The sequence below is a fragment of the Centropristis striata genome, chromosome 11, assembly GCF_030273125.1.
Source record: "Centropristis striata isolate RG_2023a ecotype Rhode Island chromosome 11, C.striata_1.0, whole genome shotgun sequence".
In the NCBI taxonomy this organism is placed as follows: Eukaryota; Metazoa; Chordata; class Actinopteri; order Perciformes; family Serranidae; genus Centropristis; species Centropristis striata.
Window position 1 is genome coordinate 28,140,424 of NC_081527.1, and position 25,260 is coordinate 28,165,683.

Consider the following 25,260-nt stretch of genomic DNA (forward strand, 5'->3'; position numbering starts at 1 on the left):
TGCATCCATTTGATGCCTTATACATACTTCTACTCTGTATTATTAATCCTGATGTTGATACACTTGACTCCTAATTGCTTAACATTACATACAAGTTAGTTGTTTATCACTTTAATGTTTTTGATTCTTTAATTTTATCACTTGTTTTTCAGATTTCTTCTTAATATTATATATATATATATATATATATATAATATTAAGAATAAATATATGAAGAAAGAAAAAAAATTGAACTATATTGATATAAGCGATGGCCTAATTCCAAATTACATTTAAAAATATATCGATATATCGCCCAGCCCTAATATGTACACGTGCAAATTGTACAAAGGGTACAGTTTGCATATTATAAATGTATAGGGGGATTATATGGCTACAAGACTCTTGATATAAGGGTATTTATGTTATATGCTTTATTTATGTTTTGCCCATTTCAGAATATTCTTTCATTTCAAATAATTTCTAAAAAGTTTCACAATAAAACATTATTTTAGGTTATATTTTGAGCCTGTGTGTTGGAGAGAGAAGGTAGAGGGACAGTGAGCAGCTCTGCAGTGTGGTAATGAGATGAGTGGAGGTGGTTGTGATGGAGGGAGAGAGAGAGAGAGGGAGGGAGAGAGGGAGGGAGGGGGTCTACTGGTAAAGATAAACAGCCGAGGAGCCTCTGAGCCACAGGAACATGGCGGCTCCGGCCCTGGACGCCGCTGCCGCTCCGTCCCGCTGACCGACACCTCACCGACAACACCGAGCGACACATCCCGCTCTGCACGCACCAACTCTCAGGTAAGTTTCCTGTCATTCTTGACCCCCCTTCCTCCGCTTTCCCTTCAATCCCACCCCCAGAAATAATATCCTGAAGGGGGTTGAGTAAAGTGTCTGTGCCAGTTTAGACCGAGGTTATCACACTTTATGTTTTCGACATTACCGTTACAACATTCATGTGCTGTTGTGGAAATATATGAAGTAGTTTAGTCCAGGAAATAACGTAAGAATCGACCGGTGTTTATCGTGCGGGTTATTTGTTTTAAATATTGTAGCCTGTTTAATGAACTGTTACCGAGTGTACACAAGGAGACTTGTCGGTTAAATTGAGTGACTGATAGATATCAGCACCGAACCGGGTTTTTAGACGGAATTATCACCAGCTAAACGGATAAAAATGCTGCTTTCCGCCGGTTATCTACCAAATCCGCTGTCACGTCTCAGGTCTACTGGTTAAAAAGAAGTAAAAGGCTGATATGCTGGTGTTTGTTTAACGTGTTGAAACGTTGTGTGGTAGCTGAACAAATATCCCAAACGGGACTTTGCTGTTTAACTTAACAGTTAGCCGTTAAAAGCCTTCCTGATCAACACAAGCGACAACTGCGGGTTTGTGTGACCCGTCAGCGGTTAGCTTCAACCGGGCTCGTCTTTTGCTGTTAAAGTAGAATTTCAACAGCCCAAAATTTAACCTTTTGTGGGATTTTATAAGTGTTTGTATGAGTAGATTAAAAATATAGTAGTTTCACTGTGAAATATTTGACTTATTCCCGGTTGATATTGCTCGGACTTCCTCAACCAACTCAAGCGTCAAGTGAAATACATTTAAGGAAGTTGCCGGGTTTTGTTTCAAAATATAACCAAAATTGATTTTTAGCGTACGTTTTCTGAATAATTGTAATATATTGAGAATTTATCGATAGTTGTTGTGTTGTTTCGACTCAATTTCCCCACAATTGTTCCATAATTATTGTTGAACCTGTCAACAATAAAATATTCATTTTCACACCAAAACATAGGACTGTTGAGGTAACCCCATTTAACCCTGAATAAGGTCACATACGAATTTAAAGTAGTTATAACCAAGCAACCGTTACATGTGATCCCAAAATTTATTAAAACTACATTTTAGTGTTTTTGGTATTCATATGCCAGTTTTTGTTGTTTTTGCTTATATTTTGAAAAGCGAATTGTTCAGCTTCCGGTTTCGTTTCCGTTTATTCTCGTAAACTTGACACAGTTTATCGATCAGCCTTTGGCAGTCATGGGAAGAGACAAGTGTCCCCATAATATTCTGGGTTTTTTTTCAGTTAAGAAGTTTATAAACAGCAAATGAAAAAACAAACAAACACTGATTAGATTAATTATGGGAAAAATTGAACTATTTGAAATAACATATTATTTGCAGTGCCAATGGGAATAAAAACAGGTGGACCACAGTAAGCTGGATATACGTAAATACATAGCAGAGATGTGGCTGAACAATAGTGCTGTACAAGTTTATAGTGAATAGAAGTTCAGAACAGGATAAAACGCATTGTCTAACAGCCAGGTACAGAAGGCATGGCTGCAGGTTGAGGAATTTGTCCTTATTTGCTGTTGTGCTGGTTTGTCTGTGTTTGCTGTTGTGCTGGTATGTTACTGTAGAGAACCTGTAAGTTTGCCTACGTGACAGGTGCCATCTGACTATTCTGGATTTGTTATCTTTGAGGGCTGGGAGCATGCTTTTTTTGTGCCTCTTTTAGTCTTGTTGGCTCTTTCCTACACCCCAAAGAGAACTTTGAAAAGGATTGCAACACAATACCAGGTTGCCACGTTCTGTGTTTATCCCCCGTCTCGGAGAGATACTTTCTGTAGTCTGTTAAGCTTTTTTTTGTTTTCCTAAAGGATTAAAGTTGTTTTCATGTTGTTTTGCAGTTCAGTAACATGATACACGCATGTACATGCTTGTTGTTTCTGTTCAAGGTTTCATCTGGAATGGTTTCCTCGTTATTATAGATTGGTCAACTATGCCTTATTGGACATTGGTAATGGATTGTCTGGTGAAATATCAGTACGCTTCAGTACCATTTTAATGCCAAAACTACCTTATAGTGCTGCTGCAAGAGTGCAGGAATGTACTTAAGACCAAGATCTTAACAAGAGATTGGCAGCTTGCCCAGTGAGGGATCCTTAGTGGCTTGAATTCACTAAACCACGTGAGGGCTGAAATAATGCCCTGACCAATGACAACAACGGCAGCAGCAGCAGCAGCAGCAGGAGGAGGAGGAAAAGAAGGGCAGAGGCTTGACTGTGCAGTTCTCCATAGCAGGTTTTCTACCAGGTCTTATCCTTAGAAAGCAAATCCGTGCCAGAGAAACACATATGCTCTTTTTTGTCATCATCAAACACTTGCTTTAACATACTGTTTTCCTGCCACCAATCACATTTTACAGATGCAATAGGAGTCAAAGAGACAGCCCACTTTTTTATTTTCATGATTGGTCCCTGATTCCACTCTGCTGGGTCATCTCACATCTCACATCTCACATCTATTGGTATTAACAAAGTGTGTGTTTGTGGCTCTGTTCTAAAACTCAGTGTTGTTTGTTTATGTCTGGCTCTTCTCACAGCCACCAACTTATCAGACACACACTCGCACACGCTGCCACCTGGCTCTCTGTCACGTAGCAGAGACAGTCGTCTTCCAGGTCTGATCCTCCTGAGACCAAGTGCTCTAATTAACCAGCACCACACACACACACACACACACACACACACACACACATACACACATACACACATATGCGCAGCCATGTCATGACTCCTCTGAAAGCCTCCTGTAGTGCTCAAACACACCATAATTACTGTAATATTCACTCAGCAGGATTTACTCTGTATAGAAGATGTGCTAACATGATAGTAGCTGCCAGGCTCTCTAAACTGCAGCACATTGGGTCACAGGTGTTGTAAATGTTTTTTTAAAATTATTTAATTTGTTCAGCAAGTACTTTTCTCCAGAACCACTCAAATGGTCTTATTTTGTCTAAACTGCATTATTTTTGTAACACAAATGTAATCATTAACTCAAAGTCTTGATTACACAAGGCTGACTGACATCACAAAAGCATCTATATGCAGCACTTTTATTTTTGTAACTTGAATATTTGAATGATCTTATACTCAAAATAGCTGAAAACAACTGCCACAAACTGTTTTCCAGTGGACTGTGTGGATAGTTATGATTTCCTTAGAGGCTTTTGTGCCTTTCAGACAAAGCTATTTGTTGATCTTCAGTCATAATTTAAAGCACACAAGAGGCGCCAAACAAAGCGCAGAGGTTTATTTCATCTTACCAATGTCTTTTAGTTCTTCAAAGCCCGTCGGAGAAGGAGAAGAGCTCTAACACTTCAAAAGCAGCACTGATATCACTGCTCACATTTTAGGCAAGGTGATGCAGCAGAGATGTAGCTACACCTTGAAAGGTGTATGCACTCACTTTAGATACATCAGAAACACTTTGATCAAATGTGCACGGAATGTCTTTTGGTTTCGACTAAAATCACTTTTTTAGTCTTGAATTTAAAAAACGTGTTCCAACAAGATATCATAAGAGCTGAAAGCTGTTGCACCATGTTAAGATTTAATTCTGGAAAAATAAGCAGACCTGTTGAATGACCTGTACCTCTAGGTTGACCACACAAGCACTGGACTGAACCATTCATAAATGTACTACACACATATTCCATGTGGTGTTTACCATACTTTACATTTAGTGAGACACTTCATATCGAGTGACCGAAGTAATACGTTTTAGTTATTGAATAATGTACATTTTGGAAATGTGAAGACTTAAGAAGCATCAAATATGCTGATGTTTTCTTTTGTAAATGAATGCATATTTTGTAGTATGTGATGAGAATTGGCTACATCGTTGGAGACAGGGCCCTGGTCATTCCTATCAAAGTTGCTAAGTGGCTCTTGAAGCCAAAAAAGTTTAACTTTGGTGTATAAAATGACCTGGATCTTCCAAACCTGTGGCCCCCATAGAGGAAGAATGCATTTACCCTCTGCACAGAAAGTTTTAGTTTCTGACATGGACAAGCTCTCTGAAAGGCTGCATAATGTAAAAGTTCTGTTGCATGTCAGACTTAAACATTAAAGAGCTGTAATGATGAAAAAATAAACATATGTGCAGTCACTTATGCAGCAGTCCACAGGGCCTCTTATATGCAAACTGTAATGAAAGCTGTGCAGGTTTGAAGCAGCAGACCTAGGAGCCAAGTCTAGCAGGTTGCATAACAAGTGCTAATTTGGTTAGCTGGAGCTGACGGCGGCTGTAATTCTCCAGCTCTGTGACAGCAGAGCTGAGTTAGAGAGAGTCCACAGGCCTCCAGCCGGATAATACAGGCTAATAGCATAACAAGCTTTTGCAGAACAAACGTAGGCCGTGGCCAGAGCTAATTGTGATGTTCATCACCGCTTTTTGGCAGCAGGACTTTGTTGCTAAGATGACAGCAAGGAGGCTGAGCAGTCAGACAAGTATTTTTTTTTGTGGTTTTTGCAGCCAAAGCCATGATAATGCTTCATTTTGCAAATCCAGTACTCAGGCTGATCATATTTCACACTGTAGTCAGAATCACCTGAAACTCTGCAGACAGATTATAGTTGTTTTATCGTAAGTTATTTAATTTGTTGCATCAGTAAAAACTCTTGAAGCTTGTAAACTTCAGTCTGCAGACAACTTCTTTTTTTATACCACATTCAAAGCAGCTTTGAGATCCACATGAACGTATTTGTTGTGTTTTTATTCAGCATCGCACATCTGTGGCAGGAGGGTGCTTGCTGTGAGGCGTTTGAGGATAAAGGATGGTTGTAAAAATAAAAGCTGTCCAGCGTTTCCCCTAGAATTTTTTTCAGCAGCGGTGCTGCTGTGTCCGTGGCCATGAGCACTGTTGTCAACTCCTCAGTAAGGAAAGTAACTACTGGCTGTCCAAAAAGTCGCTAGAAGTCGCTAAATGAAGTCATCGCCTAATTTGCATAATTTACCATGTGCATGTACTTGTAATGGACGCTGTAGGAGAGAGGAATAACATTGTGGGGAAGGGAACGGAAAAGTGAGTAAAAAACACCCTAAATATGTTTAGAACTGCAAGTGCAAAGTGACTCAAAAGAGACACTGACTGTAAGCCAGCCAGCGGCGACTTTGCACATGCGCGATTTTCAGACTGAACGCTAAGGGGTTAACATCCCCTCCGGCTCTGTGACTGCAGCTGGGAGAGACTGCTGCAGGAGAACTGTGCCTCTTCGACTCGTTCTTACTCTTCTTAACGGGCCGTGGGAGCCGGCGGCTCATTGAGAAGAGTAACAACGAGTCTCCGCAAGTCTCCAGTAACACCAGAAAAAGTCGCTAGATTGTCGCTTTTTTGAAAAATAGTCGCTAGGGGGGTCTGAAAATTCGCAAAATCTTGTGAGAAAGTTGCTAAGTTGGCAACACTGCCGCTCACTGCCCTAAGGAGCTACGCTGTTATGTTGACGTTGCGTTACCTGCGCTACTCGCTATGTAGACCGTGTATAAGCTTGAACGTTACCTTCTACGTTGATGTCCTAAGAGGGTCCGACAGTGCTCACACAGTGCGAGTAGAAATCATTAGTGCCGCATTGATATTATTGATCATGTGAAATTTCAGCAGCGGCCCAAGTAATTCAGTCAATGAATGTAGGGGAAACACTGCTGTCCTTTAGCAGAACTCCAACTAATCTCTATATAACTCTTATTTTCCTTATTCACTTTCATTATTATTCTCTAATTTCATATACAGAAAATGCACTGACACTTAATAACACTAATAAAACAATGTGTTTCAAAAAATGAAATTATTCCTTGTCAATAATTATGAGGCTGTGATCAACTTGTGTAGTACAGTCGTACAGTAAAGCAGCTCTGAGTTCAGAGTAGCTGTGGATCTTTGTGTTGCCATAGAACTGCTTAGTAACACACATTAATCACAGTCAGGAAGTAGGCCGACTCTCTGTGTGTCTCTCATTGACTTTCTATGGCTCTCTTACTCTTCCCTCTGTCTGGTGGTGTGTGTGTGTTGCTTACCAACTAATACCACAATGCCTTTTATGCAAATCATTAACAGCGAAACTCTCCATCACTAGCAACAAATTTAGGTCTCTGCATTGTATGAGTGAATTTGTGTGGGAGTTTTTCCTCCATGTAAAAAAAACATAAGAGTGGAAGTCCACTACACCTAACTACATATTATTTATTTTTCAAAACATAATGTCTTTGCACATATTATTATATTTTATGCATTATTATTTAAAAGGTATAATACAGTATATAGACTATAAAGTATGGCCTGTTCTTTCTTTTAGAGCAAAAAGCAACATCCAAAGCATGCCCCCCATCTGTCGCATAAAATGGTTTCATTCTAAACTGTTTTGCAGGAAGCGACATCATTTTTGTTTTAAATAATTGTCACACTGACTAATAGCAAGACATCATCCTGCCACTCACAACAAGAGCCACACAGTTTGAGCACCACATCAGCTTTCTTTCTTTCTTTCTTTTTTCCATTCTTTCTTAGGAAAGTTGCACTGCTTGCTACTTAGCTGCACAGCACATTAAACAGCTTAAATAAAATCGACCGACCAGTTTAAGTGTTGGTCCTTTGCATCTTGTTCTCTGCCAACAAGACACTGCTCTAAGCTAGAGTAAGTTTGTTTACTTTTCCTCCCCCTTCATGGCTCAGCCTGCAGTCAATCAAACATGGACTCTGACATGTCCACTCAAAGGCTGAGAGAGAAACAGAGCTTTTTCATATATCTACATAAGTTTCTTTTTATTCCTTTCAATATTTTCTGCAGGAGGAGAATGCTAGTTTTAATTTCCAGTTGGACTTAATTACTGTACCCCAAGGGAGTTTGTTATGCGATCAAGTTATTTGCATCCCTCCCCCCAATTTTAGCTGTATCTGTCTATCTCAAGAAGCCTATTCTGGGCTGTCTGTGGCGAGAGGTTCTTTGCTGAGCAGAGCCTACTTGCATCAGCAAACAGGACATTTTTTACAAAATCTTCCAGTCTGAAGAATTTTCGAGTAGAAGATCTCAAGAAAGAACCTCTTTCTAAACTATAATAAGTCACTGCATTACACAACTTTTAGTGCACAAATAGCTGAATCACAGCCACAGTCTTTCTGTCATTGTGTGTGCAGGAACAACATTTGTACTTGCATGTGTGCTTGTGCAATTCACAAAGCAGTTGGGTAGAGATCAGCTGTCCATCCCTTCCACACACACACACACACACACACACACACACACACACACACACACACACACACACACACACACACACACACACACACACTGACACATGATGTACACACATGCAGCTATCTCTCAGTGGTGGCAGGTGCATGTTGAAGTGTTGTGTGGTTTGGGTCCGCTGTGTCCAACTGACAGAGAGGGCGGCTGTCTCAACCCATGCACACATACACTAACACACACTCAGAGAAACGACACACACATACACTCAGTAACAACACACACACCAGGGGAAAGAGCCAGCAGATGTCTCAGATTTGGACGCTGACCAAAAAAACTCACTTCTCTTTTTACTACTTTTCATTTAGGCTTCTTGATTACAGTAACACTTCCCACACACACACACACACACACACACACACACACACACACACACACATACACACACATACACACACACACACACAGTTGCATGAAGGTTTGCAACTTTTCAACTGTTATGACAGGTCAGTCTCCCCTCTGGTTCGTGGTAAAGATTTACCACTTCTTTGCACAAGTGAATCACAGTATAATAGTATAGCGCAGACATGCGTGCAAATTTCATGCACATGATATTTGGTGGAAAATTAAGTGTGTCAACACCCCCGTGTGTTGCCAAGAAAGACGTTTTTGTCTGGATCCTGCGACATGACTCTGAATCTGGTTAAACATCTTATGTTACTCAGTAAGTACATCATTGACGGTAAAAGCCAAAATATGAATGTGAAATCTTTTCTCGTTCATTGGACTGAGTGGGAAGAACCACCCTCAATATTTTAAGTATCACTTTCAGGACAAGACACTTGAGGTGAAGATCTGACTTGAAAGATTTACAACAAATGCAACAAGCTTTGGTTTAACACAACTACAACTTTTATTTATGCTGATTTTGGCAGCCCCTGGGGTTAAAAGTTCAAGCAGTTCTTCCACGAGCGATGTTGCACTCATGTCGTAAGACCTTGATTTGGCCTATTTGTTTTGTTTGTTTTTCAACACATCTGTTTGCATGATGCATAGCAATGAAGTAATGCATCTGTTTGTGGCATTTTAAGATTTATAACAATAATATGATTATGGTGAAACACAGTAAACTACTTGAGCCACCAACATATAGTCATATATTGATTTAATAAATAGAATAGACATAAAATGTATCTGTCTAGGATAGGGTTGTCACGATACTACAATTTTCAACTCGATACCGATACTCATATCGGATATGAGTATCCGATATGATATTGGATACTCTTTACCATTTTCGATACCACAAGGATAAAAACAAAGACCCCGAAATGTAACAGAAATATTTTTATTAACAAGAAAAAATGCAACATGTATAAATTAACAGAACCACAGGTTAAATATTTATAATAAAAAACAGTTGTGTAAAAAGAAACTGCAACTATGATAACAAGCTTCAGATACTCGATACTTTTGAAAATGAGTATCCGGATACAACATTTTAGTATCGATACTTTTGAGTATCAATACTTTTGACAACCCGAGTCTAGGAGGAATTCAGGTCATATCAGGGCATCAGTAATAAATTGAGACTGTGTCATTACCAGTTAAAAACTCCTTGTAATACATTTAAACAAATTACAAACCAGAAATAGCAATAAGAAGGGTCAAAGTCAGAGCAACCTTTCTCACAAAGCATTTTTGTCACATTAAGAGGAAAGGAGGTGGGAGAGAGGATGTGATTCACTGAGGAGAGAATGTGACATATGATATTTCCTGAAAAGCTGAGTTTTCATCTGATTACGAAGATAAAGTAGGATAGCACTGTGACTGACGAGCAGGTAGACTCTTTGAGTGTCTGATGATCTGAATTGTCAGTGGAGACCCTGTTTGTCTACAACGTGTACATGAAAGTAGAAGTAAAAATGCTTATTTAAAGTGTGACTCAACAGCAGAGAGTCCAGGATGTCTCTGCACCAACTCAGCTGTTCAAGTAAAGTGAGACAAATTGTTTCGTAAAATAGGATGTTTGTGAACGTGAACCGAAGCCAGTGGGAACTCACTGAACCTGCACCAGCACCATACTGGCCAAGGTCAGCGTCACAGTGTGAAAAAGGCCTCAAAGCTCTCTGTATCGTCCTCCCAGGGAGGGTCAGTGTCTGGGAAACGCAGCAGGTTCTCTTGTTATTGTGGGCAAGACTGAGATCTCCAGCATAACCAGTGGGTGATTTTTAAGGTGAAATTCTGCGGAATTATTCCAGACTGGAAAAACGAAACAGCATATTTATCAAAGACACGCTTCCATGCATTTGATCCTGGGTGTGATCTCTGGTTGCACTGTGACTCCTGTGGTGCTCACTCAACCCTGGAATCTGAACATTATTCATCTTCTTTAGAATTTTATCATTACCTGGAAAATACATTCATCTATTGAGTATTAAAGGGAAAGTCCAAGTTTTTACACATCAAAGTTGGTTTACTGGCCTCGGAAAGTACTACTCACCCTGTGTCTGATGTCACCAGCGTTATCTGAGCTTCGCCTTGGAGAGGAGAACTTTTTTGGATTCCGAGATCATCATAAGTTTACATTTTCTTGCAAGATTCCTCTAATGAATTGCATTATGGGAAGTTTAGGTTCCAGTGTTTTTAGAACTTGAAAGTTTGGATAGCTCAGCCTCTGCTGCTTGGTTTTGAATGTTATTTTGAAAAAGTCTTCTAATGTTTCACAAGTGTAAAACCACAGTGTTGCTGTTTTAACACATCAGTCATTATTGTTTTATGTGTCTTACAGTGAGGACTGAATGATGATGGATTTACCCAAGATGCTTTGCATATGAGGTGAGTGAGTTCATTTAATTATGATATATATATATATATATATATTTTGTTATCATTTCGATATGCTTGATTACTTGTGTAGCATGATCAGATGCAAACATCCTGGGGGAATGACACAATACAACCATACTCTGCTCTTAGTTCATCATTTTATTTCTTAGGCTTTGGATAAAGTGAATGAGGTAATGTTGAAGTTCTGCGTGTTCTATAAGTACATTTAATTTGCTTAAAAGTTACCCTCATATCTATGTCAATGATGAGGATTTTTAAAATGTATTTAAAATAAAAAACTTATTTATTTATTTATTTATTTATTTATTTATTTGTTGTTGAGTTTGATATCATCATTTGACAATATCTGTTTCAATCTCCCTCTATATTTATTTAATTATTTTAATTTAGTTATATAAATAAATGTATATATTTATTTATAATTTTTTGTATAACTAATGCTGATTCCCACGGCATCTTGCATGATAACATTTGTAAAATACGTTTAATTGCACTCCACCACAGGGCTCATCAGCCTGTGTAAATGTGAATTTTGGCACTTAAAATTAGTGTGATATTTCTTATAAATATGCTACTCAGAGGAAGAAGAGGTGGGGTCTTCATCTTTACTTATGTTTGAACTCAAAAGTGACTACAGTCACCAAAATGTAAAGAAAGCCTGTTTATTCAGCAGACTTTTAAAACTGGTTCCCTTGTAACTGCAACAGACTCAGAAAACAAACAGGGACATCCTGGCATGACAACAAAGAAAACGAAAGAGGCGAAAGATGTGTTTGTGTGTGTGAGTGAGAAAGAGAGGTGTGTGTGTGTGTGTGTGTGTGTGTGTGTGTGTGTGTTTGTGTGCATGCACATGTGTGGCCTGTGAAGCACAGCTGCTTCACCAGCACTCACAGCTTTTGTCATTTTTGAAATTACCCTTCTCTCTCTCTCTCTCTCTCTCTCTCTCTCTCTCTCTCTCTCTCTCACTTTCACTTGTGTTTTCTGCCATCTCACTTTGTGGGGCTTATTATCCAAACAGGCGACAAGGCTTATTATGCGAGTGCTGGATGTAAAGTAACAGCCTTTCTCCCCCTCTCACAGTCTGTCTCTGTCACTTTTACTTTTACTGTTTCTGACAGACTTTCATTTTCTTTAACTGTGAAAGTTTGTCGACTGAAAAACAATGGTTTTCTCAAAGAGTGCTTCGCGAATGTATTCTTTTCTGCTTCATCAAAATATAGAATAGAGAAATGACTCAAAGTGAGAAATAAACGATGACTCAAGCGGCTGCCGCTGATGTGGTAATGTGCTGCTTCCACTATGCAGCTTGTGTAGACAAGGTGTTAATGTAGATACGTAATATAGCCACTAAAAGTATGTAAACGCCTCCTCTTCTTTGGTTTAAGGTTGTTTTTCGTGGTTCTATTTCCAGTGACGGAAAATGTTAATGGTAATTGGTGGGAGTTTGGGAAAGACCCTCTCTTGTGTTTTATTTGACTGTTCCCTTAAAGAACACAGTGAGCTTCGTTTTTAAGGAAACTTTTTTCAATTTTCAATCGACTCTGGGAGATTTGGTGCCATTTATCTGCATGTCATGCCTGTGCACCAATGAAATAAAGCTGGTTGAAAATCTGCCAGGTTTCTCTTCAAGCACACTTAATTTTTTACTACATAATTCAAGCAAATAAAGCTGTTAGCAGAGGGTTTAATGCAATGCAAATGAACCTGCATAACCAGTCCAAAATGTTCTCTAACCGTCCCAATGTGTGACCGACAGACATCTCAACCCCAAAACATGCAGAATTTAATGTTTTTAAATGTCACCGTATAAGAAATTGAAGTGCTTGAAAAGTAAAGAAACTTGTAATAAATGTATATGTTTTGAAAAGATTCAGCTTTATTTTTTAACGAGATCCATCATATCTGTGTCGAAATGACATGAAATAATCCTCGGCCCTGCCACAATGTGTAATTTGAGTCCAACATTTAAGAACAGCAGGTCATGTAAATCATTCAGTATCTAGAGGGAGTTTTTTTTTTCTGCACATTGGCTAATAGGAGGGAGGAGTGCATGTGTGTATGTGTGTGTGTTGTGGGAGGAGACAGGGAGGAGTGTGTGTGTATGTGACTACATGATGGGGGGAGGGGACAGAGAGAGAGAGAGAGAGGGAGAGAGAGAGGATTTGTGGCATGTAGTTTGTCAGCTGTCATTAGGCGCAGATGACACACACACACACACCCGAAGGTAATCTCGCAGAGAAAAGAGAGGAAATACAAAACGAGTGCGCGTTTGAGTGGCGTGTGTGTTGTGCATTGCTGTGTTGACTGCGTGTGTGGTGTGAAAACCAGTGTGTCCGCCCGGCCGGCATGGGATGGTCGGCCGGCTCTGGACTGGTTATGGACAGGTTTAACCAAAGCAGAGGTAAGTGACGATCACACTTTATCCTGTTCTAAATCACACATTTAAAGGCCCAGTCTGTACTGTACTACATTTATAGTTGAAGTGTTTTTGTGACTTTTGAGTTTTTGTAATACTCCTCGGTTTACTAACAAAAATGATGTGATCTGAATTACTAAACATTAATAACTTAGATGGAGTTGTTAGCCCTCGAAGCACCTGTCAGTCAATTTGGGAGTCATATTGGAATAGCTGAACTGGTTTGGTTTCCTTTCTGAAGATTTTTAAGTATTGGAAAAAGTACCTTTATTTTATTTCAATATCAATCTTATTAGTTATTTTACAGTTACCATAAATATCTTAATTGTTGTTGTAACAGTAACAGCATCTCAGGCTGTAGTAAAAGTTATAAAGATTATCATTATGTCTGTTTATTACCAAGTTGAGTTTGATGCTCACAGTATGTGAGACTGTCTTAGTCATACTTGGACTTTGAGCTACCTTGTATTATTGTGGTTTGAGTCTGCGTGTGTGTGTGCGTGTGTGTGTCTGTGTGTGTGTGTGTGTGTGTGTGTGTGGTTATGAATGACTGGTCTCACACTCCTACACACACACACACACACACACACACACACACACACACACACACACACACACGCACAGACAGAGTGCACAGTCAGCAGGCCTGTAGCTGCTCTGTCACCTGAGGTCTAACCAGTCAACTGTTTACTCAGTTTGCTCTGCTTCAATAACAACTGTTGTTAGCACTCATTCAGAAAGCAGTAGGTTCACTATATGTGCAGCCAACGATGCAAGAGAAAACTGAAGTAAACCGGCAGCTTTTTTCACAGTTTTACGATGTCAGTTTGTGAATGCAGAGTTTCGTGATGACGAGTCCACAGTTTAGAAAATATGAAGTCGGATTTTTTATGTACCCAGTTAGTAAGGTGTTAGTTCTGTCATACATTACATAAGAATGAATGTTTTCCATATAACGATGACACGTGATGATTACTGCACAATGTGCCCTTGTAGTTGATCAAATGATAACTTAGAACCTTGTTTGGTGTCTTCAAAACCAGCGAGGACACCTGGCTCTCATTTTTACTTGTAGGGAATGTTTCATATTCACAGTGCAGAAACAGCAGAGTTTCGTGAAGTCGCTCAGCTGTGACTGTATGTTAATTTTCACACTGACACTAGCTGCAACTGCAGATAAGTCAATCAGTGAGTTGAAGGTGGAGTTTGACCTCCAGGCCAGTCGAACAATGTGAAACTCCAGCAGTGTTTTTGCTTTCGTTTTGTGCTGCATTTTATTAAAGCTGCCTGACCGGCCCTATCCATTAATTTATCTCCCAACATGAGTGATCATAGAAACAAGCTTACAGAATTTAACATTGTTAATAATCAACGAGTCATTTGCAGCATTGGTATACTAAATGTTGCATACAGTTTGTGAGGGGAAGGTAATCTTAATGCTAATACTGTTAAGTGCATAAATAAGTTTTCATATCACAAATAATCATCTGTCTTAATTTTTTTACAGTACAACTTTGTTCAACATATCATGATTGCATGTAACCATGAACAATGACTCCTGTATTTGTCAATTGACCTGATTTGTTAGCTTCCTGTATTGTTACACCCCCACAATAGATCAAGTTATAATCATTTATTTTCACTCCCTAGGAGTCCTTTCATATGGACTCTTTAATATGAAAAGATTGATATGAAACCTGAACCGAGAAGACTTATAAAGTCACGTTCAGGAGTTTGTATCCACGTTTGGCTGCTGTAGAATTTTTTATGTAGCACAACACTTCAGCTGCTTCACAGAGCATGACAAGAGAGTGTCACTGATGATAAACAAAGCCCCCTCTAGCCCCCCCCCCCCCTGTCCGTACAAGCTTCACTCTGACGGCCTGAATGACACATGCTGCATGTTGCAGAATGTTGTACGTTCAAGGGTCCAGAGTTTAACCACTAGACTGAACTTGGACACAAATATACTTTTCTTCCTGCTCTAGTTCAGCAGTTTTTGTATCATGCTGCATGAGAATATACAGTACACTGTAAAAAAAAAATGACTGTAGATTTTACGGTGAAAAACTGCTAAACCATGACAGTAAAAGACCATAAAATGGTAAATGAAACTGCATTAACCATGCAGTTTCAGTAACAATGAAACACTGCAAATGTATATATCAGCCAAAACAGTATTTTTTACAGTTTTATTTTCTTTTTAAATACATTACTCCACTGTAAAATACACTGGCAACGTGTTTATAGCAAAAAAAATATATGCTGTAACATACATACAAGCCATCATTTTTGCATTTATTTTATTTATTTTCTGTTAAATGTACTAAACACCATATCTCCAACAGAAATATACTGTAATAGGTTTATTACATTACATTACATGTCATTTAGCAGACGCTTTTGTCCAAAGCGACTTACAAGAAGTTTCTTGGAGTTACTCCTTTTGATGTTCACAGTTCTTGGTGATTTAGTGTGTCAAATTCTGCTAGTTTGACTTCCTTTTAGTCTGCAACATACACATTCATTTTGTGTGTGTGAGAACAAGTGCTTGTCTCATTTGCAAATTGGTGCACATGGGAAATTGCTTTTTGTGTGTGTTTTTCATGTAGAAGAGTATCAGTGATGCGTTTCTTTTATGTGTGCGAGCGTGTGTGTACTCATTGTTTTATAATTATATAATTGAGTTAGAATCTGGGCAGGCATGTTCAATGTTATTGATTCTGGTCTATAATCGATCGGGCTCTCACATTACATGAAGCTGCACATGCAGAGTAATGAGCAGCTGCTGGTGGAGCAGCCTGCAAACAAGGCATCTATAAACAGTTTATTTAAAGTCATAAAATCTTTATTCTATTCGATTTGATTGTTTCAAAATTAGTATACAAAAGCAGGCACATCCAGGTGATTTTCTGTTGATGCAGCGTGAGTTTCTAGGCTCTTAATTTCCACTTTTCCTTATTTTATTTTTCCTTATTAGGGAATTATATGCATAAAGGTTTGCAGCTGATAAAAGAATAAACTGTAGAAAACAAATGCCCAATTAGAATTATCATCCACATAATATGGATCATTTCAATTTAGTGAACAGGTTCCTCATTTTGCTGTGGCTACAGCTAATGCTAGCAATATTGATCATGAAATATAAATAAAAAGTAGTCAGGAAAAGATGTTTTTTAACCGAACAGCGCCCATGTGATACTTAATCATTAAAACTTTTCCTCGTACTGTTATTCAAATACCAATTAGCGTGTATTTGTTTAGACGAGGATGGATGGGTGGGGTGGGGCTGTCTGGTTTGCCAATAAAGGGAATTGGTTGAAGTGGGTCACTGTGTACAGCTTGAATTTTACAGCGACTCACTTCACAGCACACAGAAAGGCGTTTGCTTTTCATTCCAGCACAGCAGTGTCAGGAGTCTTTGGAAACTTTGACAGCAATTCAATAAAAAAAGAACCTGGCTGCCAGGTGGAGGGAGAGGACCACTGCTTTGCTTTGCTGTCATGATGACACAATTTAGATTTCACACATACACTGGCTGACCACCTCACAAACAAACCCCCCGTTTCAAACAATACATTGAAATTTGAAACTTCTCTTGTGTTTAGACAGTGACTGCAAAATCATTAGTGTCAACATGTGTGTTCAGCTATACTATTGGCTGTCAGTATAGACTGTATATGCACTTTCACAGGGGATCAACTGTTTTGTTCTACAGTTAACCTTTAATAGGGAACTCATTGAAATACTTACATACCACATACCACTTACCATAGAGAATATTGGAGGATATTACATACTGCCAGAATGTGTAAAAAAAAAAAAAAACATAGGGACCCAGGGGAGGGGGGTAATATTTTGAGAAAAAAGTTACAAATTTATGAGAAAAGAATCTCAAATTAACAGGAAAAAAAGGTTACAAATTTGTGAGAAAAAAATCTCAAATGGTGAAAAAGTTGACGAGATTAAAGTGGCAAATCTACGAGAAAAAAATGCGCAGATTTATGAGATTTAAAGTGGTGAATCTGCGAGAAAAAGTGTTTTTTTTTCTTCACTTTTTTCTCGTAAATCTGCAACTTTTTTCGTGCAGATTTGCCACTTTAATCAAGTAATGTAGCCTGATCTTTGCTGATTAGCTGGAAGAAATCCACGTGGTTCTACGACCAAACAGAGAGACATGGGGACCAAGTTTTGATATCCACTGAAGTTACCAAATATAGTTCTTCGCCCGATAAAGGGTTAAGGGTTTATTAGCTTCATCCCTGTCTCCTAGAAATTGTGTCTCCAAACAGGGAAATTGCCTTTTCAATTATGCTCCAAGGGAATAATATTTTTTTCACAAATTACGATTGCCATTTTACCCATGTGATAACCATTGTGGATTTAAACAAAAGAACTTGGTTAGGTTTAGGACAAGATCATGGTTTGGGTTAGATACATGCACATTTGTCACGTAACTTCCGTTAGCAAAACAAGTGGATGTTAGTTTCATACGGGACACAAACAGTGGGCCCTGTGTTGGTCTGACCCATCCATCCACCCTGACCATCTATCTATGCAGACTGTGTGATACATCAACAACAAACGCAACTGGAGACCAGGTTGGTAGATTATAAACATATCAAAACAGACAGTAACCTAATTTTTTTTTAAAAAGTTGCTACTAAAAAAAAACAAAAAACTGCTAAGGTTGTAGCGTGGGCCAAGGAAGGACCCATGACATTTTGGAGCAGATTCATATCAAGGGGCAGATAAACCAATTATTTTCACTTTCGTCATCATGGCGAGTTTTACTTTGACCGAGCACTCTGTGTTCTCACATGTTTTCACCTGTCTGTCTATCAGCATAAATAATGAGGTTCCATGAGATCTTGTGGACATATTGGCTCTCATTTATCAAACATCATCCAAAAATAAATACACCCTGCGATCGTGAAATTCTTTAAACAGAATACTAGCCGAGGATATTAAATGTTTAGTAATAGAAACATTTCCAATCAGCGCTGCCACACGCTCCTCTGACTAGGACATCATTATTAGTAAATGTAAAGAGGTCAATAATATCTCTCCATCATAATAATAGCAATATTCGGATATTATATAGATTATTAGGCTTTATATATCACAATGTAATTACTCAAACCTCGCCAGGAGTTTAATGGTCCGCTACTCTGCTGACAGCACCACTGATTTCCTTCCTTTTCACTTTTTATGTTGCCACACAAAACTAGTTTGTTGTGTTGGAGCTGTTGGACGTCAGCGTTTCACTTTCTGACTCTGAGAAATTCCTCTTCTTTTGGATTAAAACTTACTTTAAAACATTGTTTACCTCTTTCAACCAAAAAGCTGTGAAAACTTCTAAGTCCGTGCTCCAAATGTAAAATATTCAGTGAACTTGTTTGAGTTTATAACTATAAGTACTTTTATTTCATAAACCTCCGTCGCTGCGTATTTCTTTAATATGTCTATATTGCCCCTGTTGTCATTTGTAACGGTGCACTTTGCTAATAAAGCTGACTTGAGGGGGTGAAAAAATCCTCTTTTTGGCCGTATTGCGCCCTTTGGTGTTGTAAACTCTGAAGGCGAGTCTTCTGAATCGGGTATATATTAGGGTGTGGTATTAAAATTACGCATGTTTCGAGCCGCCACATTTATCAACAGCCGATCATTCTTACGCTGCGGTTGGCGATATACGATCGTTTGATAAATCACACGTGGACCCTGTCGTAAGACAAAATATACACTCAGATCTGATCTATAAATATAAATAGAGATAACAAACAGGGATGCAATGTTGATTCCAAATCAGTCTAATTTTTTTCAAGGTTAATAAGTAATCAGTTTAAAATCAAACTGAACTGAGCAAAAGTTGAAAGAATTGTTTCTTGTTGTTTGGAGGAGGGCCTTTTGCTTGACTGCCGAACTGGTTACTCGTGTTTGTCATCTTTTTTTTGTGTTAGTGTAGTTAAATATTTCAATTAAAGTCTAACATTGTTTGTTAATATTTGCTGAGTCAGCTCTGATGGGCCTCAGAGTGTCAACAGAAGCAGCAGTACAAGTTGAGTTGAAATTACCTTCATGTAGAATAGATGTTGTTGTCTCTGATGTGACCCAGAGATACAGAGCCAGCAAGATCAACAAAATGCTTGTTGTCCCTAGCAACAGGCGGTAAGCCACTGACCATAAAGCCCCTGGCTCAGAGCAGTATCACCGTGGCACCAAACTGCAGAGATGTACATAAAGAGATTGGACGTATTTACGTGAACACACCGATGCACAGAGATGCACACACACACACACACACACACACACGCAAACACGCAAACACACCCATCGTGCATATGATGCAGACCCCTCAGAGTGGGAGAAGCCAGTGTTCTTAATCCAGCTGCAGCAGGGTATTAAATCTACTTTATGTTTGTGTGTGATGGGAGGGATCGCTGGCTTAGACTGCAGCCTTGACAGAAGCTTAGACATCAAAGGGAGGAGGGTCCCCACCTCCCAGTCACCATGTTTACATCCTTCAAGTGCTAAACAAGATCGTAGTTTTATTGATTTGGTCCACTGTTTTCTATTAAAGGAGATTTCCCATTGACTTGTGGCCCTTTAAAAAAATGTTCTGCTTTTGATCACAGGTTGCATACATCTACAGCTACTGCATTACCTCCACCAAAGAGGCCATGCTTTCGGGTCAATTTCTCTATATGTTGGCAGCCTTACAGAAAAACTACTGGCCCAATTTTCATGAAACTTGGTGGCATAACATGACCCGAGGAAGAACCAATAACATTTTGGAGTGAAAATGAACAGGTAACCTGTTGCACCAGATGGTTTGTTAGAGTGTTAGATAATATATAGTTTCAGTATCGTTATTGCAATGTGCACAGGTGCAATAGTTACACCACAGGACGTGCAGTTTCATGTGAGGCAAACACTTACCTACAGACTGTAGGTTTGATTGTAGACTTGCAGGTTGAACATAATTTTGCACTTCTCAACAGTTGGGGTTTGTGCAGTTTTTCTTCATTGAAGTTAATATTTATGTGCAGATGTTAAACAGGTAGGCTAACTGGCTACAGAGAGAAAACACTGCTGCTTTTGCACTGATAACTGTGTGCAGCCATTAATGTTAGTTGTACAGTGGACATGTGTGCAGACAAACAGCAGGTATCCAGAAACAAGTTTTCTGCTGTGCCTGCAAAAACACATTAGCTTATTTTGTGTCAGTCATTACATAAGACTGCGTGGTCAGTGTCATTTTTTATAACCTTTTTTAAAAAAAACAAAAAAACCCTCAATTATTCTGCAAGCCAAGGCCAGAGAATGACTCATTACTGTAATAACAGCCCATAGTGTGCTTTACTTCCATGACAACTATCATTTGTCAGGCTTAGGTCTCATGCTAATGGTGATTGTCACTATTTATTCAGCTCCCTTGTCATTATCTATTGTACAGTGTTTCTACAAATTTTCTTTTTTTTCCCCAGCACACTGTGTGCTTTATTATTATTATTATTATTATTTCAAGAGCCACTCACAATTGCTAAATGTTGTACCAGTTCCATCTCTGTTGTCCTGCCTGACCTCCATCTGGCTGTAATCTGACACCCAACTGCACCATGTCACCTATAACATACCAGGAAGTAGATTTCAAAAGATATTCATGAAAAGATGAACAGACCAGAAAGAAAGTTTAATATATGAAAACATATGAACACATATGGGAGCCACTTTCCCATATACTGCTGCAGCTATGGGGGTAAAATTCAATTTAGGCAAGTACTGAGGATAAGAGTTGTTGAAATAATGAATTATTTCAAGCAAATAATAATTTATGTTTGAGTTATTACAATCTTTTTTTTTCTTTTCTTTTTGCTCCCACTGCAGCACAAACATGAGATCCAAATGACTTTAATACTTCTGAAAACACTATTTCTGTTAGGTCTTTAAGTTTATGGCACTTTGACAAAATTCCCACAAAGTATGTCATAAAAAATCATCTTTGAATTCATCTCACTAGAGAAAATACAGCATCAGAACTCATTTGGGGTTTTTTTTTAACATCCCTGCATGCAGATTATGATAGTGGTAGTATTTTTTTTTGTCTGTTACTGGAGTTACTCTGCAACTTCTGCAGAACATAAAACATTTCTTGATACAGAGTCTATGGCCATGTTAGCATGTTGATGTTTACCATGTTCCAGCACACACAAAGTAACACAACGTTCGGCTGAGGCTGATGGGAATATCACTATATTGGACAAATTATCATTTAAGTTTGAGTTATTACAATCTTTTTTATATATATTTTAGTGCATTGTCAAATTTAGTATGCCAAATGAATTGTAAACACATGAAAAAGATTGTCTGCATGATTTTAATAATCAACACTTTCCAAGACAACGTTTTCTCTCACACTAAATAATTATTTACTGTATTAAAAAAAAAGCAGCTTTCATGTAAAAATACTCTATCTGACGCCTCGAACAAGTAAACAGAATAAAACACACCTGGGAGGCCTCACCCTGTCACTAGTGGTTTTTCAGGAACCCAAAACAAAGAAAGTAAGGAGCGACAGTTTCTATTGGAAACAGAGCCCACTCTGGCAGGCTGTGATCGATCCTCAGCTGTAATTCCTTAATGGCCGGTTTGACCCTCTGGCCTCGTCTCTTCTCTCCTGATCTAATTGTTTTTAAAGGGTTTCACTTTGTGAAGCTCTTGGCTCCTCTGATTGCATTAGTGCCGGACTGAACGGGGCAAAGGCTTTTGTCGCAGGCTACATTAGTGTTAATTCATCGTGCGTTTGTGTGTCTCTCTGTACGTGTGTGTCTGTGTGGAACATGTGGCTCCACTTCAGACATGATGATGTTATCTCCAGTCAACATGAAATCACCTCATGTAACCAATAATAACCTGCTGTCCACAAAAAAGCCATGAGAGCACTTTGGATTGCTGAACTTCCTTCCTTATTGATGACATATTAATATGCAGCTTGAAGGTATATTAAATAGTGAGGTTATCCCAGTCTGCTACTGGATAACGAGACGGAAACCCTAGCAACAGCATCTGTTTAAATCGCTCCGATGATGAATGGCAGGTCTAACTAATTAACGTACATGTTGCATATTTATTAGATTGCTAATTTCACTGTTAATAAAGAAGTGAGAATAATTTCAAACATCCAATCTTTTCTTCCTGTTTACATGCACCCACTGCAGCACAAACATTCGATCCAAATGACTTTAATACTTGTGAAAACACTATTTCTGTTAGGTCTTTAAGTTTATGTCTCTTTGACAAAATTCCCACAAAGTATGTCATAAAAAAAGCTTCTTTGAATTTATCTCACTAGAGAAAATACAGCAACAGAACTCATTTGGATTTTTTTTTCATATCCCTGCACGCAGATTATGATAGTGGTAGTTTTAATTTTTTTTGTCTGCAACTGGAGTAACTCTGCAACTTCTGCAGAACATAAAACATTTCTTAATACAGAGTCTATGGCCATGTTAGCATGTTGATGTTTACCATGTTCACCATTTAGGGTGCAAACACGTTAAAATTTGCCTCAGCACACACAAAGTAACACAAACACAACGTTCAGCTGAGGCTGATGGGAATATCATTATATTGGACAAATTAAAAGATTTTGTCTCATGATAGTGCTGATTAAAAAAAAAGCAGGGGCTAATAGTTATTAAAACCATCCTCTGGGGATGAATCACTGTACCAAATATCATGAGAATTCATCCAATAGTGGACACTAAAGGGAAAGTCGGAATTATTATTGCCATTACAAAATGTCATGCAGGAACCACAAATGTCCGTATGAAATTGTGTAAAGATTTGTCCTTGATATGGTGAAACTTTGACTTACTCGTACCACTAGATGGAAAGTGAGAGCATCACCAAAGTTGTTAGAATTGATCTATCTGGTCACAATTTGATCGAAGTCCTTCTAGTAGTGGACAAAATATTTCACTCTAAACAAAGGTGGTGGACTTAGAGACTGGAAAACTGCTTGAGTGACATTGCGAGACAAGCTGCTAGTGTTATGAACAAGCTGATGGTGATTATAAACACTGATTAACAATGGATTTTATTGCATTATGGGAACTATTAGACCTATTAGACTTTTATGACCTGTTTGGACATTTTTCCTCTCCTCTCCTCTCCTCTCCTCTCCTCTCCTCTCCTCTCCTCCTCTCTCTAGCCTCTCTATGTGTAATTAGGCCATATTCTCCTCCTTCCTCAGGCCTTATTATTCAGAGCAACAGATGCCCCTCTTCTGATTTTCTTCCTTCTGTCACCCTCCCATCCACACCCACTTGGCTTATTTCACAACATTTGCACTTGTTGACTTGCTGTCTGCATGTACGCACCAATAAACCCATTGTTCATCTGTTTGATCCTTTTCCTATCCTCCATTCTGCTGTGTTTTTTCCACTTGCCCCTCCATCGTTTTTCTCTTTCTTTCCCACTCAATGTCTCTCTCATCTTCTCTGTTTTTCTCTCTCTCTCTCCCTCCCTGTTGTTTTCTCTCTCCCTTTCCTCTTTCCTGCCTTCATCTGCTCAGTGTCAGCCCCACAGACCGGCCGTTATGTAACAGTCAGGTGATGTGTTGGCCTGTTGAAGGGCCTTAAAGGCCTAGCGTCCTGACAGACACTGCCTCTCCCCTGCCACTAACTGCGAGACTGCCTCATCAGTGTGTGCAATTGTGCGAATAAGTAAAGATTTGTCACATTCTGCTATAATTTATAATCCTGTTAGAAGATAATCTCTCTTTTTGATTCCTAAACCTCTATTTAGTAGCCAGTTTAGTTAAGAAAAAGTCATATCAGAAGATTACAAAAATGTAATTGCAACTTTTTTGGAAGGCCTAAACTTAAAATTATTTAATACTGAATGGTTTCAAACTAACCAGAACTGACTGCCACAGATATTGATCTCGCTTACATCCACACAATTGACTTAATTAGAGCGCAAATAACTGCCTGTGTTGATTTCAGTCTTGTTGGATTACTGGCATTATTTGATTTGCTGCCGTTTTTTGTTGAATCCTTCAATCCAAAATGGAAAGCTCTGTCACATAAATACAACACCACCAGTCAAAAACACCATCAAAATTATTATCAAGATGGAGAAAGGATAAAAATGATACAAATAGAAAATAAAATCTAAATTGTAATCCAATGTCTATTAAAAAAAAAGTAGACCATAGAGAAAACCTGCATATAAGCACTTGAAACTAACCTGATAGCTTAAAAACCTATTCACAGTTTGCAAACATACACAAAAAACAAGTTATCACAAGTATATTCTGTACTTTTTGTCTAAGAATGAGACATGCATGCTAAATGTGGGTTCCTAAAGTCCTACAAAAACAAGCTCGGTGCTCATCGGTGTCTGGCCAACAAGATGAGTTTAGTCATCAGTGTTTAATAGAAGGTCTCGCAGCATGAGGCAACCATATGGTGCAACTTTTCCCTGCCAACGTGTGTTTAATTTTCTTTCCACCTACCTATACTTTTCTTCTTTTCATTCCTACATGTTACTTTTAGCATCACAAAAATGATATCAAGGTAATTTGGCTGTCAACATCATTCTAGGACTTCTATTAAACACTGTCCATCTAATTGGCAGAATTGTTCGTGTAAGAACAATGTGGATGCCTACATGAATTAGCTCTTTCTAACTGAAGTAATTATCAACACCTACTGTATTCCCACAGGGCCTCCTACATGTTGCCTGCAGGCGCATTACAATGATACATTGTTTTCATGAGTCACGATCATACTCCCTGTTTGATTATGCAGCATTAAAGCAGGTTGTGTACATCTCGTCTGTTTATAATAATATTGTTTTTAATAATGCTGTGAAGAGTAGACATAAGTGTGTTTCAATGTCAGGGCGGTCAGTTTTTAATTTCCACAATGCTCAGTTGTACTTGTGCTGCATGGACATACTGCGTCTATTTAAAG

The 25,260-nt window shown here is 38.7% G+C and overlaps 1 protein-coding gene across 6 annotated transcripts in view; it reads left to right on the top strand.

Moving 5' to 3' along the window:
• Positions 1–600: 600 nt before the first annotated feature.
• Positions 601–25,260, top strand: part of LOC131979990 (nuclear receptor coactivator 2-like) — a 60,623-nt gene continuing 35,963 nt past the window's right edge. For 5 of the 6 annotated variants that reach the window (XM_059344092.1, XM_059344094.1, XM_059344097.1 and 2 more), the window contains exons 1-2: positions 601–783; positions 10,805–10,851. The gene's annotated coding sequence lies outside the window, so the exon portion shown is untranslated. Of the gene's footprint in view, positions 784–10,804; positions 10,852–13,078; positions 13,265–25,260 lie in introns of those variants that run through there. The other variant, XM_059344093.1, reaches the window with a different exon arrangement.